We start from the raw sequence: 16,995 nt of genomic DNA, 5'->3' as shown, positions 1-16,995 counted from the left end.
CTCACCAGGATTCAGTATGGGACCTTAGAATTCTGAATCACTGTACCATAAATGCTGCCTGACCTGCAGAATATTTCGAATATTTGGTTTTCATAACTTGGTGCTTCATCATGAATCTGCTGTCATTCTTCCTTTCATATTCAAAAGCTCTACTTGTGAAGTTCACTTAATCCTAGATGCGCTTACAGTTTGTGTTCCAAACAATTTCTCAGTCTGTGTGATTTCTAAAGATTTTGATAATTTGTTCACCCACACACTTGGTTAAAAATAACATTTCTTCCTTCACATTGGTTAAATGTGGGTTCTCTAATTCACTGTCACCTGCTTATAACCTTTTCCAATGAACCAAAATATCTATATCTGAAATAGATCACGTCCTGCATTCCTTCCACAGGTTTCAGCAATTTTTTCAAAACTCGTCCAAGTTTCCATTCTTCATAGAAGTGCAAGTGACAACTAAGAGCAAGCATTTTGAATCTATATGTAATCGCCTCCAATTCTCCTCCTGCCTGCATTTGGTAATGCACATTAGTTCCTAGAAAGTCATCAGTAACCAGCTAAGTTAACCTATCCCTGTCCCTATCCCATTTTCCATAATTCAAAACCCATGTCCCCACAGGTAAACCAGGAAAGCTTTGAACATCAATGATGTTACTGCTTGGCCCTGTGTGTCCCATCACTCACTAAGATTATAGTCCTAACTCCAACCCCTTGCCTTGGTTCCAAAATAACAATGATATGCATTTAACAGTCACTTTTGTGTTACATTTCACATTAAACAGATATTTTTACACTGTGTCAAGGCAAGTTGTTAAATGTCGGATATGTGGAACAGTCCATCTTCCGCAGCTACACTGGCACCACCCCCCACCTTTTCCTCTGCTACATCGATGACTGACTGTATCGGTGCTACCTCGTGCTCCCACGAGGAGGTTGAACAGTTCATCCACTTTACCAACACCTTCCACCACGACCTCAAAGTTACCTGGACTGTCTCAGACTCCTCCCTCCCCTTCCTAGACCTCTCCATTTCTATCTCGGGCGACTGACTCAACACAGACGTTTACTATAAACCAACCAACTCCCACAGCTACCTAGATTACACCACCTCCCATCCTGCCCCCTGAAAAAAACGCCATCCCATATTTCCAATTTCTTCGCCTCCGCCGCATCTGCTCCCAGGAGAACCAATTCCAACACCGAACAACCCAGATGGCCTCCTTCTTCAAAGACCGCTATTTCCCCTCAGACGTGGTTGACCATGCTCTCCACCGCATCTCCTCCACTTCCCGCTCCCCTGCCCTTGAACTCTGCCCCTCCAAACACCACCAGGACAGAACCCCACTGGTCCTCACCTACCATCCCACCAACCTCCAGATACATCGTATCATCCTTCGTCATTTCTGCCACCTCCAAATGGACCCCACCACCAGGGATATATTTCCCTCCCCACCCCTATCAGCATTCCGGAAAGACCACTCCCTCCACAACTCCCTCGTCAGGTCCACACCCCCCACCAACCTCCAGTCCCTGCACCTTCCCCTGCAACCGCAAGAAATGCAAAACTTGCGCCCACACTTTCTCCTCACTTCCCTCCAAGGCCCCAAGGGATCCTTCCATATCCGTCACAAATTCACCTGCACCTCCACACACATCATTTATTGCATCTGCTGCCGCCTCCTACTTGCGGAACGTTTGAGAACACCTCTGGGACACCCGGACCAACCAACCCAACCGCCCTGTGGCAGAACACTTTAACTCCCCCTCCCACTCCGCCAAGGACATGCAGGTCCTTGGCCGCCTCCATCGCCAGACCATGGCTGGAGGAAGAGCGCCTCATCTTCCGCCTAGGAACCCTCCAACCACAAGGGATGAATGCAGATTTCTCCAGCTTCCTCATTTCTCCTCCCCCCACCTTGTCTCAGTCCCAACCCTCGGACTCAGCACCGCCTTCTTGACCTGCAATCTTCTTCCCGACCTCTCCGCTCCCACCCCTTTTCCGACCTATCACCCTCACCTTAACCTCCTTCCACCTATCACTTTCCCAACGCCCCTCCCCCAAGTCCCTTCTCCCTACCTTTTATCTTAGCCTGCTTGGCACACCTTCCTCATTCCTGAAGAAGGGCTTATGCCCGAAACAATGTTGATTCTCCTGCTCCTTGGATGCTGCCTGACCTCCTGCGCATTTTCAGCAACACATTTTCAGCTCTGATCTCCAGCATCTGCAGTCCTCACTTTCTCCAAGTTGTTAAATGTGCTGGTATTGTGTTAGGATTCACAAGCAGCAGCAAGGTTGAGTCATATTTATTGTTGGTAACAGGGATCGGTAATTTCGAATGGACTAATTTCAGACAATTTCATCCTATGGTCTCCAATATTAACACATGGACAGTGACACAAACACGCACAGACACAAGGACACACACACACACACACACACACACACACACACACACACACACACACACACAATCATCTATTGGCCACCTTATCTGGCCATAGTTCCAGAGCCTCTCCACCCCTCAGCGACTGGAGATGAGACTAGATCTTTGTCACCTGATTTAGTGATTCCTTGCTGACAGTTAAGTACTTTTTTTACTCAAATCATTATTGCTAATTGACAAAAGTATGCAAAGGAAAATGTTTTATTCAGGAAGTGCATTGTTCCTATCCCCACCCTGATTTGCTCATCGTTAGGTTCCTGGAACATAACATCATAACATATTGGAACAGCAATGGGCCATTCAGCCCCTTGAGCCTGCTTTGTGCCAGTGTAGAAAATCATGACTGATCTGAGTGTGACTATAATACTTTGCTGCCTGTTACTCATAATCCTTGAATCTTTTGTCAATGAAAAGTCCATCTACCTCAGACTTGATTACATTGAGTCACTCAGCATCCAACTGCTCTCGCCAAAAGATTTCCAGAAACTAATGATCAGCTGAGTTGAGAAATTAGCCTCTTGAATAGGAGACCAGTTATTTTTAAACTGAGACCCCCTGGTTATCCAAATGGGTTCTAGCATTTATCCTGACAAGCCTCCTTAAAGTACCTGATGAAGGGCTTTTGCCCGAAACGTCGATTTCGCTGCACTTTGGATGCTGTGCTCTTCCAGCACCACTGATCCAGAATCTGGTTTCCAGCATCTGCAGTCATTGTTTTTACCTCCTTAAAATACTGACAATTTCAAAGTCTCATTCTTCTGAAGTCAATTCTCAATCTTTCCTCATAAGAGGAGATAATTTTTAATTCCGAGATTCCAAGATACTTCTACATTGGACAAAGAACAGATTGTTTAACTCCAGGAGATTAGCTGTTTTACACAAGCCATGTCCAATATCATTCCACTTGCTGAATCTTTCTCTGTCTCAGTTATTCAGGATGAGATTGAGGAATATGTGGCAGTGCATGGTAAAATAGGGCTGAGTCAGCATGGCTTTGTCAAGAGGTCTTTCCTGACAAATCTATTTGAATTCTTTGAGGTGTAATAAGCTAGTTAGACAACGGAGAGTTAGTGGCTGTGATCTATTTGGATTTCCAGAAGGCCTTTGACAAGGTGCCACACAGGAGGTTGCTAAATAAGAGAAAAGCCCGTGGTATTGTGGGCAACGTACTGTCGTGGATCGAGGATTGGCTGACTGGCAGAAGGTAGAGCATGGGGATAAAGGGGTCCTTTCAGGATTACAGCTGGTGACTAGTGGAGTTCTGCAGGGGTAGGTGTTGGGACAACTATACACCTTATGCATTAATGACCTGGACGAAGGAACTGAGGGCATTATTGCTAGCTTTACAGATGACATAGAGATACGTGGAAGAACAGGTAGTGTTGAGGAAATGGACAGGCTGCAGAAGGACCTGGACAACTAGGGGGAGTGGGTAAAAAAGTGGCAGATGGGAGGAAAAGTGGGAAAATGTGAGATCCTACACTTTGTTTGGAAAAGTAGAGGTATAGACTGTTTTCTAAATGGGAAAGGCTTCAGAAATACTTTGCTATTTCAGAATTATCTTAAGGTTAACATGCAGTTTCAGTGGATGGTCGAGAAGGCAAATGCACTGTTAGAATTCATTTCAAGAGGGTTGGGGATGTCCTGCTGAGGCTGTATAAGGCTCAGGTCAGGCGGCATTTTGGAATATTGTGAATACTGCATCTAAGGAAGAAAGCGAAGGTGTTGAAAGGGGATCTAGAGGAGGTTTAGAAGGATGATCCTGGGCTGAAAGGCTTATCGTATGAGGAGTGGTTGAAGACTCTGGGTCTGTACTTGGAGTTTAGAAGGATGTAGGGGATCTGACCGGATCTTACAGAATACTGAGAGGCCAGGATAGAGTGGACATGGAGAAGATGTTTCCCTTGGTTCTTCTCCGAGGGCACAGCCTCAGAGTGAAAGGGCAGCCCTTTAGAACTAGGAGGAGCAGAAATTTCTTCAGCCAGAGTGTGTTGAATCTGTGGAATTCATTGCTGTAGAAGGCTGCATTGCATGTATTTAAGACAAGTGGGTTCTTGATTAGTAAGGGGATCAAGAGTAGTGGGTGAAAGCAAGAAAATGGGATTAAGAAACATGTCAGCCATGCTGAAGTGGTGGAACAGACTCGATGGGTCAAGTGGCCTAATTCTGCTGTTCTGCTAATTTTAAAGTAGTGCCTCTAACATTGAGTCTGAATCATTAATGTATACAATCAACAGCAGGGACTCAATGCAGAGCCCAATGGAATGTCACTGGGAACTGTTTTCCACTTGCAAAAACATCCATCTGCTGTTGCTGTCTGTTTCCTGTCATTGAGTCCATTTTGGATTCAAAGCAGCATATTTCCCAGTATGCAGTGGATTTTCACTCTTCTGACCAGTTTGTCATGTGTAACCTTGTCAAATGCTTTACTGAAATCCATGGAGATAACATCTACTACAAAACTTCATCGATCCTCCCTATTGTCAACAATTCAGTCATGGTAGTAAAGAATGGCATTTCCTTAATAAAATCATGCTGACTGTTTCTGATTATTTCTTTCTAAGTGACAGTTTTGGGAGACACGATTAATTGATTCTCATAATTTGCCTGTCACTGAAAGCAGAGTTCCCAGCCCATAATTAGTTGGCCTATCCGTTGCACCGTTTTAAACAATGCTGTAGTAGTTGCAGAACTCCTACCCTCTGGTGCCTTGCCTGTATCTAGTGAGAATTATAAAATGGGCTTCAGCATCTTTTATTTCCTCCCTGGCTTCCTTTAACAACCTGAGATACAATCTAGCCTGCCCTGGCGATTTATTCACTTTCAAATATGTGAGTTCCTCCAATACTTCACTTTGCATTCTTTTTATTGTGTCTGTTGTTTCACACTTCTCCTGAACTAGATTGTCAGCGTCAGCCTTCTCCTCTGTGAAGACATGAAGAAACCTGCTCCTATATTTTGCATCAGTGTGCAAGTACTTTGTAAATATCTGACAGGCTCAGCCTTTCTTTAATTATCCTCTTACTCTTAATGTACTTACAAAACATTTTTGAGATTTCCTTGATTTTTTTTTAACCTGTCAATATTTTTAATATCCTCCTTTTCTTTCTTCATATTCATCATCACTTCATCACCATGCTTCTGTAGGCTTTCTACAAATTTTTTTATGACTGTAGTAGACTTTTGTTTCCTGCTTTAGTTTATGTTGCATGCATCTAAATAATGAGGGGTATGAGATCTATAATAAGCAATACCACCCTTTCATCCTTTTTATTTGTGGGGATATGCATACACTGTGCCTGTAGAATCTCACTTTTGAATGGCTCCCATTGAATAGTCACTGACTTTCCTTCAAGTAACTGTATCCAATCCACTTTCACCCAGTTGACCCCCCTCCCCTACATAAGATTCATTATCCCCCATTTAAAGCATTTATACCTGTTCTATCTTTGTCCTATTTCATCACGATGCTCAGTCTAATAGCATTATGGTCACTGCCTCGAAACGGTCGCCTAATGTTATTTCATCTACTTGCCCAGGCTAAATCTAGAATTCTGTCCTCCTCTCATTGGGCTTGTTATATGCTGGCTAAAAATTGTTCTCTTGAAAGTACTTCAACAATTTTATGCCTCCTGTGGCGTTCACATTGTTCATATCTCAATTGATAATAGGTTAGTTGAGGTCCCTAGCTATTATTGCCTTATTGATTTTGCATTCTGAAATTTGCCTATATATTTGCTGTTTGTCTCCCTCTATATAATACACACAACAGCATGGCTGCCCCTTTGTTCTAAATATAATGGTAATGTCAATTCATACAGCCTCATTGATGATTCATTTAATATGTCTTTCCTCTTCATCGTTGTAATTGATTCCTGAATCAAAATTGCTATACCCCACCATTTTTAATCCCCAATTCTATCCCGTCTGAAAACTCTGTTGAATTGACAATTTTCCTCTCATTTTAAGCCAAATTTCTGTTAGAGCAGTGATATAATGTTGTCATATGTTTATCCATACTCTGAGGTCATTGGTTTTATTTGCTGTACTCTTTGCATTTACATATACCTTTCAGTACTGCCAAATTCCTGTGTTTACACTTTTTTTTAAGACCTTTGCTTCTTCCTTCTCTGTGATGCCTGCTAATTTTCTGTTCCCGTCTCTGAATTTGTCTTATGAGTCAGCCTTCAGGTTCTCAAGAGTCTGCCAAGCTAGTTTAAACCCTTCTTTATCAGTCTTCTGCGAGCATATTTGGCCCTGTCCTGTTCAGGTAAAGACTGGTCAGCTTGCCCACATCCCACTTTTCCCCCAGAACCAGTCCCAATGCCTCAGAAATCTGATGCCCTCTCCTACACCAGCTCTTCAGGCATTTGTTCAACCACATGATTCTTATCTTCCTAGATTCAATAAGGAGAAACTGTTTCCAACAGCAGCAACGACACAGGACACACAGATTGAAGATAATTTGTTGAAGAACCAATGGTGATCTAAGATTTTTTTCTAAACAAAACAATTCTTTTTGATCAGCAATGCACTGCCTGTAAGGATGGTAGAAGCCGACTCAACAGTCAGCTGAAAACAGGGAATGAAAGATTTAAAAAGGAAATATTGCAGAGTAATGAAGAAAGAATGGCATGGGTAGTGGGGGCTAATTGATAACTCTTTGAAAGAGCCAGCACAAGCACAGTAGCTGTACACATTTATAGGGAAATGTGACGTCTGTGCAGGGATCTGCTATATCTCATAGCCATTTTCAGTAAATGCAATATCATTTTAATAGCAGATTTGACTGACTGCGATGAAACAAAGCAAAGCCAGCACAAGTTCGGTTTATAAATGCCAGTTCAGAATTTCACTCCAATTTTGTACCTCACCAAGAAATTATTGAAATTGTTAGGCACGTGTATTAATCAAGATTTTGCAAAGTGGTTCAAGACCAGACATAAACCAGATTACTGCAGTGTATGTACCTAGTCATCCTGCTATTGCTTGGTGAATCAGAGCTGTACAATTCCTCAGAAGTGCGTCCTTATGTTACTGCAAAATAGTTACAGTGCAGAAGGCAGCCATTCAGCCCATCATATTATCGCCGGCTAGCTCAATGAGAAATGACTTAATGCCGTTCTCCTGCCATTTCCTCATAATCCTACATATTGTTTCTATTCAAGTGATCACCTAATTCCCTCGTGAATGCCTCAATATATTCTGTATGGTTTTTAAAAAAAAAATTTGAATGACGAAGCTGATTCTAGACACTAAATGTCATTGAAACGCCCTGAGAAATTTTATACAAGTCAAGACTCCTGCTCTTGAATCGCCACCAAATGTAGCCCTGATTGTCCACCAATTGCCCAAACTGTCTGTTTCAGAGCCACCTACCTCTGAAGGCAGCTAGAAAATGCAGAATATTAATGCCATGCTCCCACCTACAGCTCAGGGGTTTGGTTTGCATTGAGATTGACAAACAAAGTATCTGAAATGGGAAAACCCAACCAGCCTTGATATTTGCTGGTTTTATCAGAGATGGATAGAGCTGGGTGACCAGTAAGGTGATCATGTGAATATTTTACCAAGGCCAAATGGGTTCATTTTAACGATCTTTCTATTTTCACGGTAACTCCCGAGGCTGACTGGCCAGGGGCCAGGAACAGTTGAGTGTGTTCTGGTCACTAGCAGGTAAAGCTTTCCCAGTTAAGCTGCATTATCTAGGCCCACTGGAATTTAATACCTGCAGCCAGTTCTCTGTCAGCGATGAAAACACACACCTAAAACCGTTACTATCATAAACATGCCTCCAGCAATACAAGGGCTGGCTTATGTATTTTTAACCTGCATTGGGTTTGAGCGTGCTAAAAATTTGTCATTCTCTCTCTGTCAGAGATTATGGCCTCATTTTTGAAAGAGATGTTATAAGCAAATGTTCGGTTCACCTGTCCAATCAGTCTGAAATTTTAATGGTTTGGCTTGCCACTTTAAATAAAACTTGGATTAGTTTGTTCCAGTCTCTGTGTTGCAGTCAAACAGATCTCCTGCATTTGGCGATCATGTGTAAATGTTCACAGTTGTTCAGAAGTCAGTACAACCTCATAAAACATTTATTCACTGCTGCTGTGAGATCAGTTCTTAACTGTAGTATCACCAACTGCATCTACATAGAAAGTGTGCTCTTGATTGTGTCACAGCAGGAAATAAGGCCTTCCATTTTCAAATCATCAGGGCCCTGGAAAGCCAGTGGGCCAAAGGAGGCAAGACTAGGCAATGGATGGCATTTGACAGCACCGCTTGTGGGCCAAGAGAAGCAGAATGGCTAAATGTGATCTAGAGTTCTCTCTCACTCTTTTTCTCTCTCTCTCTCTCTCTCTCTCTCTCTCACTCACTCACTCACTCACTCACTCACTACGATGTGGTAGTGCTTCTGAACTAATAATCCAGAGAATGAGCGTTGAACTCCCACAACTTTGCAACTATATAGGGTGCAGTTTTCCCTTGTCTAGAAATGTGTGGAGGTGAGTCTGTTAGGTGGTGCACCCACCAGCAAGAATCATTCAATCACTTGTCAGTCGTCTAATTAAGAATTGACCTACAAACAAGGCAGGCCTCGACAGCCTGCCAATCAGAAACCAAAAGCTTCTGGGTCCTAAGGTCCGCCAACTGAGGCTTACTCCTCAGGGGATCCATCAGCAAGTTGATTTTTGTCTCTTGTCATGAGGTGTAGTTCATGGGGAGAGGGTTTGTGGAGGGGTTAGCATTCAGGCAATACCTCCTGACTCACCATCATGCTTCTAGTTCCACCCTGAAAAAGGGACATTTTATAGTCTCTCCCCAATCCCCCTTCCCACCACCAACACAAGTTGGCAGACGGCATCTATTTTTGAACACTTCTCTTAACCTTCTTTGATCCTTGAAGGATATCCTGGGTTCTGTATAAATGGAAGATGATTGGGAAGCATGAGTTTTGTTAGTAAATTAGCTTCAGAAAATATGGGAGAACAAAGTTTTCTTGAGCCTTGAAGAAGATCATGAACCTGTCCAATTTTGTTTGTTTGACATGTCTGTGAATGACTAATAAAAACAGAAACTGCTGGAGAAACTCAGCAGGAGTGGCACTGTCTGTAGGGAGTGGACTAGGGTTAATAGTTTGAATCCAGTATTTGTCCCTCTGAACTGACTCTTCAGTTCTGCAGGAGAGTGATGCTGTGTTTGAAACATTATCCCATTTCTTGTTCCATAAGTTCTGCCAGACGAGCTCAGTATCTCCAGCACTTTCTGTTCTTATTTCAGATTTCACAGTATTTCAGTTTTATTTCAGTGATTATGTGTACTTTAATATTTAGGGTCACAGGTCAAATTCTACCAGATTGTTCAGTTTTTCCTTGGGATGAGGTAAAGTGGCACTTGTGAAATGTTTCATGTATTTGTTTTGTTGGCAGTTTCTTATGACCCATGGTTTGTGGAGTTTTTTTTTAATTGCCTAGAAATGCTTGTAAACTCCTTAAGTAAATTTGTGAAGCAATGATTGATCATTAAAGTATCAGATGTACACAGCAGTAAATCACATTAATTATTCTCTGTTAACAAATCAAATCCTGAGTCAGCCAGGAGCTGGATTGAAAACTTTAAATGAGCGTGCCAGTCAGGGGCAACTCTTACCATCTGAATGATCTTTTGATTCCTGGTAAACGTGCTCGCTAAGTTTTTAGTAAAGTGTTCAAGTTTTAAGAAAACGGTCTCCTACACATTTGAGACCAGTTGATCCCTTCTCTCTCCTGTCCCTTGAAAATTGAGGACTTTGGATGGGGGGATCCTAGAAACATCAGGGATTCAAGATTGCTGTACTTCCAAAACCATGGAGATCAACTGACAGAGGCACTGAAGGATAATTTTTTGTTGTTTATATTTCCTTTTGGAGACACAGGCCTGGCATTTATCTCAAAAGCAGTGAACAATGAGTACTTTGTCCCTGTTGAATGATGTAATATCACAGTTGGACCTGCATAGGCTCCTGAAGGGAGCATCAGTTAGTAAGGAAACTCAGACTGAATTCCCCATCACTGTTTGCACTGATTAGTTTAGTTTTGGGTTCGTCCTGATGCCAGTAGAGCCTGCTCAGGAGAGCAGGACTTTAAATGGACACAAGGGTCAAAGTCTTGCAGAAGGCTCCAGATCCCCAGCTGTCTACCCCCTTTCCCCATACAAACAAGCCTCAGCACTCCCAGGCTCTTCTCCATTGTCAGCAGAATGGCAGAGTTGGAGTTCCTGGTGGGTCAGGTGAGTGAAGAGAGCTGTGGGGATAGCTGCAAGGTAAAAGTATATCCGAGTAAAGATTGCAAATGATTCAAAAGCGCTTGTCCACCATTGAGCATCGAGGGGCGTATCTTCAGCTTCTGAGGTCTGTTGGGGATTGTGCCGAGGGTTCCCTCACCATTGGAATTCTCAGAAGTTCACAACATAACTGTACAGAGGAGTCATAGAGACATAGAAACGTACTGTGCTGGCTTTGTGAATGAACAATACACCTCATGACATTTACCCTCCTCCCCTTTGTACACTTTTAATTCCAGATAATAATCCAATTCCCTCACGAATGCCTCAATTAAATCTCCCTCATTGCTCGTTGCATTAAATTATCGCTATTGCATCCTTTTGCCATTCACCTTCCAATTCTTTGTTCTCGAACCTTCTACCAAATGGGAACAGTTTCTCCCTGTCTACCCTGTCCTCCTGATGTCAAGTACCTCGATCAAATCCCCTTTTCATCTTCTCCAAGGCAAACCATCCAACATTTCCAATCTGTCTCTAACTGATAGCTTATCTTTGCTGGAACTCTTCTGGTGATAAAAACCAAAAGAACTGCAGATGCTGTAAATCAGAAACAAAAACAGAAATTGCTGGAAAAGCTCAGCAGGTCTGGTAGCATCTGTGGAGAGAAATCAGAGTCAGCATTTCGGATCAAGTAACCCTTCCTCAGAACTGGTGATTCTATTCTGTTTGAAATTGAATTGGGGACATGGGACTTGATGAAGACAGTAATATTAAACATCAATGCTAGGAGTGTGTCTGTGGAACCTGGTCAGAGAAGTGAGGTTATGTGGTGAAGCCCATAGGGATATATGATCAGAGTGGCACTTATACCGAGTGCAGTGAAGGATAGTTGTGGTTGTTGAAGGTCGGTCACCTCAGCTACAGGATATCTCTCTAGGATTTCCTCAGGGTAGTATCCTAGGCCCAACCATCTTCAGCTGCTTCATCAATGACGTTCCCTCCATCCTAAGGTCAGCAGAGGGGGTGCTCATCCAATATTCAACAACTGATACTGAAGCAGTCAATGTTCAAACACAACAAGACAATTGGCAAGTAATATTTGCATTATACAAAAGACTGCCTCCAACAGAAAAAAAAATCTAACTGTTACTCCTTGAAAATTAATGGTACTGCCATCACTGAATCCCTTCCTTTCAACATCCTTGAGATTCTCATTGAACAGGATCTCACCTGGACAAGTTATATGAATATTGTGGCTACAAGAGCTGGTCAGAGGCTAGGAATCCTACAGTGCATAACTCAGCTCCCAACTCCCTAAGATCTGTCCACTATCTAGAAGCACAAGTCAGGAGTATGAAAGAATACTCCTCAGTTATCTGGGTGCAGCTCCATCCAGCACAAAGTAACCCACATCATTGACACCACATCCACAAACATTCATTCTCTTCCTTACTGATGCTCAGTAGCAGCGATGTGTACCATCTGTAACATGTATTGCAGGAATCCACCAAAACTCCTTGCACAGCACCTTTCAAACCCACAACCGCTGCCATCTAAAAGGAGAGGAACAGCGGATACATGGGAACATCACCACCTGCAAATTCCCCTCCAAGCCATTCAGCATCCGGATTTAGAAACATTGCTTCAGTGTCACTGGGTCAAAAGCCTGGAACAATCTTCCTAACTCCCCTGTGGATCTGACTCCCCTGTGGATCTGACTCCCCTGTGGATCTGTCTCCATTGCACGGACTGCAACGGGTGGCAGCTCACCCCCACCTTCTCAAGGGTAACCAGAGACGTGTAGTAAATGCTGGCCCAGCCAGCAACCCCTACATCCCGTGATAGGATATTTTTAAAAAATAGTGTTACTCTGTAGGAACCAGCCTATTGTATGAAATTATCCTCTGATGACTCCTCTTTCCTCTTTTAAGTGGAGTGAGTTTCAGTTGGTAATTCTGCTGCATTTGTATTGCAGAGGGACCTAAACTGTCTTTGCCAGTTTTAGAAACTAAGTAGCATTTTGAGCAGAAACCCTAGCTGAGGGACATTTTTATTCCCCTCTTGAGCTGAGTGGAATTGCACTTTCCCACTCTAACGGTCTTTCAGTCTCTCCCAATTCACTCAAACTGAGATTAGTCTCTTTCAGGTTTCTCTGACTCAGTGACAGACAGATCCTCCCTATCGCAGAAAAACTGTTTTGCAATCAGCCTCATTTGGACATAAGATGGGAGCTGACAAGAAATAAACAGCGTAGTCAGGAAAACAAAATGGAGAAATGAAACCGGTACTAAATCATGGGGGGAAAGGAACGAGCTCAGGTTTTGGGTGAAACTGCAGGAGGTTTATTTTGTGCTTTAGGATTGCTATAAATTCTGTGCCTTACACTTGTGTCCTACACAACCACCTGATGAAGGAGCAGCACTCCAAAAGCTAGTGCTTCCAGTTAAACCTGTTGGACTATAACCTGGTGTTGTGTGATTTTTCACTTTGCTTTAGGATAGTCATTTTGCAAACCTAGGCAAAAGTGAGGACTGCAGATGCCTCTATTCCTGATGAAGGACTTTTGCCCGAAACGTCAATTTTCCTGCTCCTCGGTTGCTGCCTGACCTGTTGTGCTTTTCCAGCACCACTCTGATCTGAACTCTGGTTTCCAGCATCTGCAGTCTTCACTTTTGCTTATTTTGCAAACCTGTCAGCTTGGTCCAATGAGTCTGTCTAGGCAGTCATTCCATTAAAGCTGCTGTACTATGAAACTGTATCCTCCACCTGTGCCTCAGTGTGTGTGTGTGTGTGTACGCACGAGAGTGGGTGGGGGTGCTGAGATTTAATGCATAATAGTACAGTGTGAACCTGTCAGTGATTTGTGTGCATTAGAGCCTGTGTAAGCACATGCATTTGTACTCTTCTGTTTGCATGCGTGTATTTCTAATAGTGTGCACAGGCACATAATAGTACTTGGATGCCAAAATGTGACACGATTTCACTCGCCCTAGCAGTCTGTTCCAAGTTGACTCACATCAGTGTTCTTCAATTTGTTACTAATCTCAAACACACCCGGCACTTCTTGTGACTTTTATTTTCCCCTTCGGCACACCCTGACCTTCACGGTTTAAAAACTCTCGCTGGAAATCTATCAAAGCATTTGGAATGACTTTTCAAAATCATTTGAGGGAACGGTGAAAGTAAATATAGAGACGTTATGAGTGATTACCAGTGCCAGCAGGTCAGAGCAATATGTTTTCTCAGGGCCTTTATCTGCTTTGGAAAAGTGAACTTGCTGAGCACTGCAGGATTCTTTCTTGATAGATGTGAAGAAACAATATTTTACTTTGTTCAGTGTTACATTTTTGCAGAACATTTGCAACAGGACAGAAAAAAACACAAAGTAGTGGGGGTTACAGTGTGTTTGTTTACACTGTAACATGCAACATTCCCATACCAACCTGGTAGACACCACAGCAGTTCATGGGAACCCTATCTGCAGTTCATGAAACTGAGTTGAGGAGCTGGAAACTGACCTTCAGACACGGCGATGTTTCAGGGAGAGAGAAATGTACCCAGGAGCTTGTGCCAGGAGACAGTGACATATCAGATTTAGTCAGAGACTGGAGGCTGATACAACAAGTGAGAGCATCCAGAGGGTAGCAATGGAAAAGCCTCAGCCCTGGCAATTGTCCAACAAGATCAGGCTCCATGCAGCTTATGTGGATGAGAGCAGAGAGCTGGGAAATGCAGTCATACTTCGTGCACTGCTGTCTTGCCATACTCATGTGACCTCTGTCTCTACTGTGTCTTAGTGTGCAGTTGCTGGCAGTAAGTAAATGCAGACTGCTCATGATAGTCACTGAGGTAGATGAGTAAATTCAGCCCAGTCCCATGGTATGGGGGTGTGGGGATGGGTGATGGTGGCGTGCAGTTGTGGAAGCCCAAAAAGGAATACAGTAGCAGCAGGGGACTGTGATGTCAGGGGAACAGCTCCTGTTCTCTGCAGCTCAGAACGTGATTCCCTAGGGCTGTGTTGCCTGCCTGGTGCTAGGGTTAAGGCTGCCTCCTCAGGAACTTGAAGTGGGAGGAGAAGGATCCAGTTGTCATGGTTCACAAAGGAGTAATGACATAGGTAGAACACAGAAAGGGGTTCTGCTGAGGAAATATGAGACATTAGGAACTAAATTATAAAGCAGAACATCAAGGCTAATAATCTCTGGATTACTACCTGACTAATGAGCAAATTGGAGTAGAGTAAATAATATTAGAGAGCTGACTGGGTCAAAGATTGGTGTGGGAGAAAGGGGTTCCTCTTCATGAGACCTGAAACCCATGAAGTGGGGAAAGGGGGAACTATATTATTAGGATGAGCTTCACTTCTCCAGTGCAGGCACCGATGTTCTGGTAAGTTGTATATCCAAAAGAGGTTGAAAGGGCTTCAAACTCAATAGTGGGGGAGAAAATTCAATTGTGGGAAAAGTTAGAAGGTTACAGAGAGACAGTAGTGCAGGGTGATTATAACTAGAGCATGAAATTAGAAAAGTACACTAATAAATAGGGTCAGTGTAGAATAAAATAGTAAAAGTGTCTAACTTTAAAACTCTTATGTAACCTGTCTACAGTCACAGCAAGTGTGTAAATGTACTAATCTTTTATCAGATTGGTCATTATCCAGATTTTTTGAAGAGAGACTTTTGAAATTATCTGGAACATTACAATAATCCAAGGTCGCACAGAGGACTTTCTGTGAACTTCACGTTTTGCAGAACACCAAAGGTTTTCGATCATCTTAAAGAAGTGCAAATTTAAAATAGTTTGCTCCCTGATCGCTCATCTGGAAAATAGTGCCGGTGGGGAACATAGGAAGTTTCCAAGTAAAATCTCCATTTCAACTTCATTAGTTGATCCCAACTAAATCAATGCCTGTGCGCATCACAATTTATTTTGGGTAAACTAATGTTCCTTCCGTCTGTCACTGCCCGAGGCAGGGGGGGGGTGGTGGGGTGTGTATACACTACAATATGTAGTGGTTTTCAAAATACGATTCCACATCGATCAACACTTTCATCTCCCGTCTCATCAGAAGCTGTATTTGCAAAGACAAGAAAGAAGATTACTTTCTTCGTGGGGAATAAAGTTTCCTGCTGTCTCGTGGCTATAACTCGTACTGTCACATGAAGAGGTTTCACAGCTATGATTCAGAGCAGGCTGTTCTTCAACAATTTCTCTACCATCTCCTCCTCCACTTTTCACTCAACTTCAAAAGTTCAACCATAACTGAATGCTGAAACAAACAGTATCACCACTGAGCAAAGCTGATCAACCTGTGATTAATGAAGCACAAACTGAAAAGACATCAATCACGTTATAATGGAAATAAAATCACAAGAACCCAATGCAAGATACCTTTTTATGTTCAATAATTACTGTTACCATCTCTTATCACACCTCTTCCAGCCCCATAACTATGAAAGATCTCTGTGCTCCTCCAGCTGTGTGTGTGTGTGTGTGTGTGTGTGTGTGTGTGTGTGTGTGTGTGTGTGTGTGTGTGTGTGTGTGACACGCGTTGCATTATAAGGATATTCAGCTGAGCCTGCAACTACATACCACTTTGACAGTACTCCATATTTAATCACTTTACCATTGCCAGCTATGCCTTTTGAACTCCTGAGTATAAGCTCTGGGATTTTCTCCCTCAACCTCTTCCTCTCTCTCTCATCCTTAAAGATGCTCCATCGAACCTTATCTCTTTGTCCAAGCTTCTGGTCACCTGTTCCAATACTCCCTCATGTAGCTTGGTGTCACCATATGTTTGATAACAATCCCAGTCAATTACTTTGAGGCATCCACTGATTTCTTCACGACTGGTTACGTTCCACAACCCCCCCCACCACCCACCCACAAATACTCTTAATATTTCTGGAGATTTAACTGTATTTAACCGTAAAAGTAAGAGTTTACAATGTGCTTCCAGCCAAGTTACATCGGCGGAGTTCCAGCAGCTTTGGGCGATTTCCCAGAATTCTCTACACCGCATTAGCAATAGTGCAAAAATAATTTGCGTGCTTTCGAGACCTGGTGTAATAGGGTGGTATTTAATCATAATTTTAAATGTACGTTTCATCTGAACTTGGTGAAATAGACAACCGAAATAAAAATAGAAACATGACTTGCATTTCTGTAGTACATTGCGTGACCTTGGAACACCCCAAAATGTTTTATAGTCTAGTGGTTGACTTTAGAAGTGTAGCCACTGTTGTAGAATGGTCAATACAGTAGACGATTTGTACACAACAAGCTTCTC

General features: G+C 42.9%; 1 protein-coding gene across 1 annotated transcript in view; it reads left to right on the top strand.

Annotated features, from left to right (window-relative positions):
• Positions 1-16,995, top strand: part of sntb1 (syntrophin, basic 1) — a 124,447-nt gene that overhangs the window by 69,858 nt on the left and 37,594 nt on the right. The gene's annotated exons all lie outside the window — the stretch shown is intronic.

The sequence above is a fragment of the Hemiscyllium ocellatum genome, chromosome 4, assembly GCF_020745735.1.
Source record: "Hemiscyllium ocellatum isolate sHemOce1 chromosome 4, sHemOce1.pat.X.cur, whole genome shotgun sequence".
Taxonomy (NCBI): Eukaryota; Metazoa; Chordata; class Chondrichthyes; order Orectolobiformes; family Hemiscylliidae; genus Hemiscyllium; species Hemiscyllium ocellatum.
The sequence above is the reverse complement of the archived record's forward strand: the minus strand, read 5'-3'. Positions and strand labels throughout refer to the sequence as shown.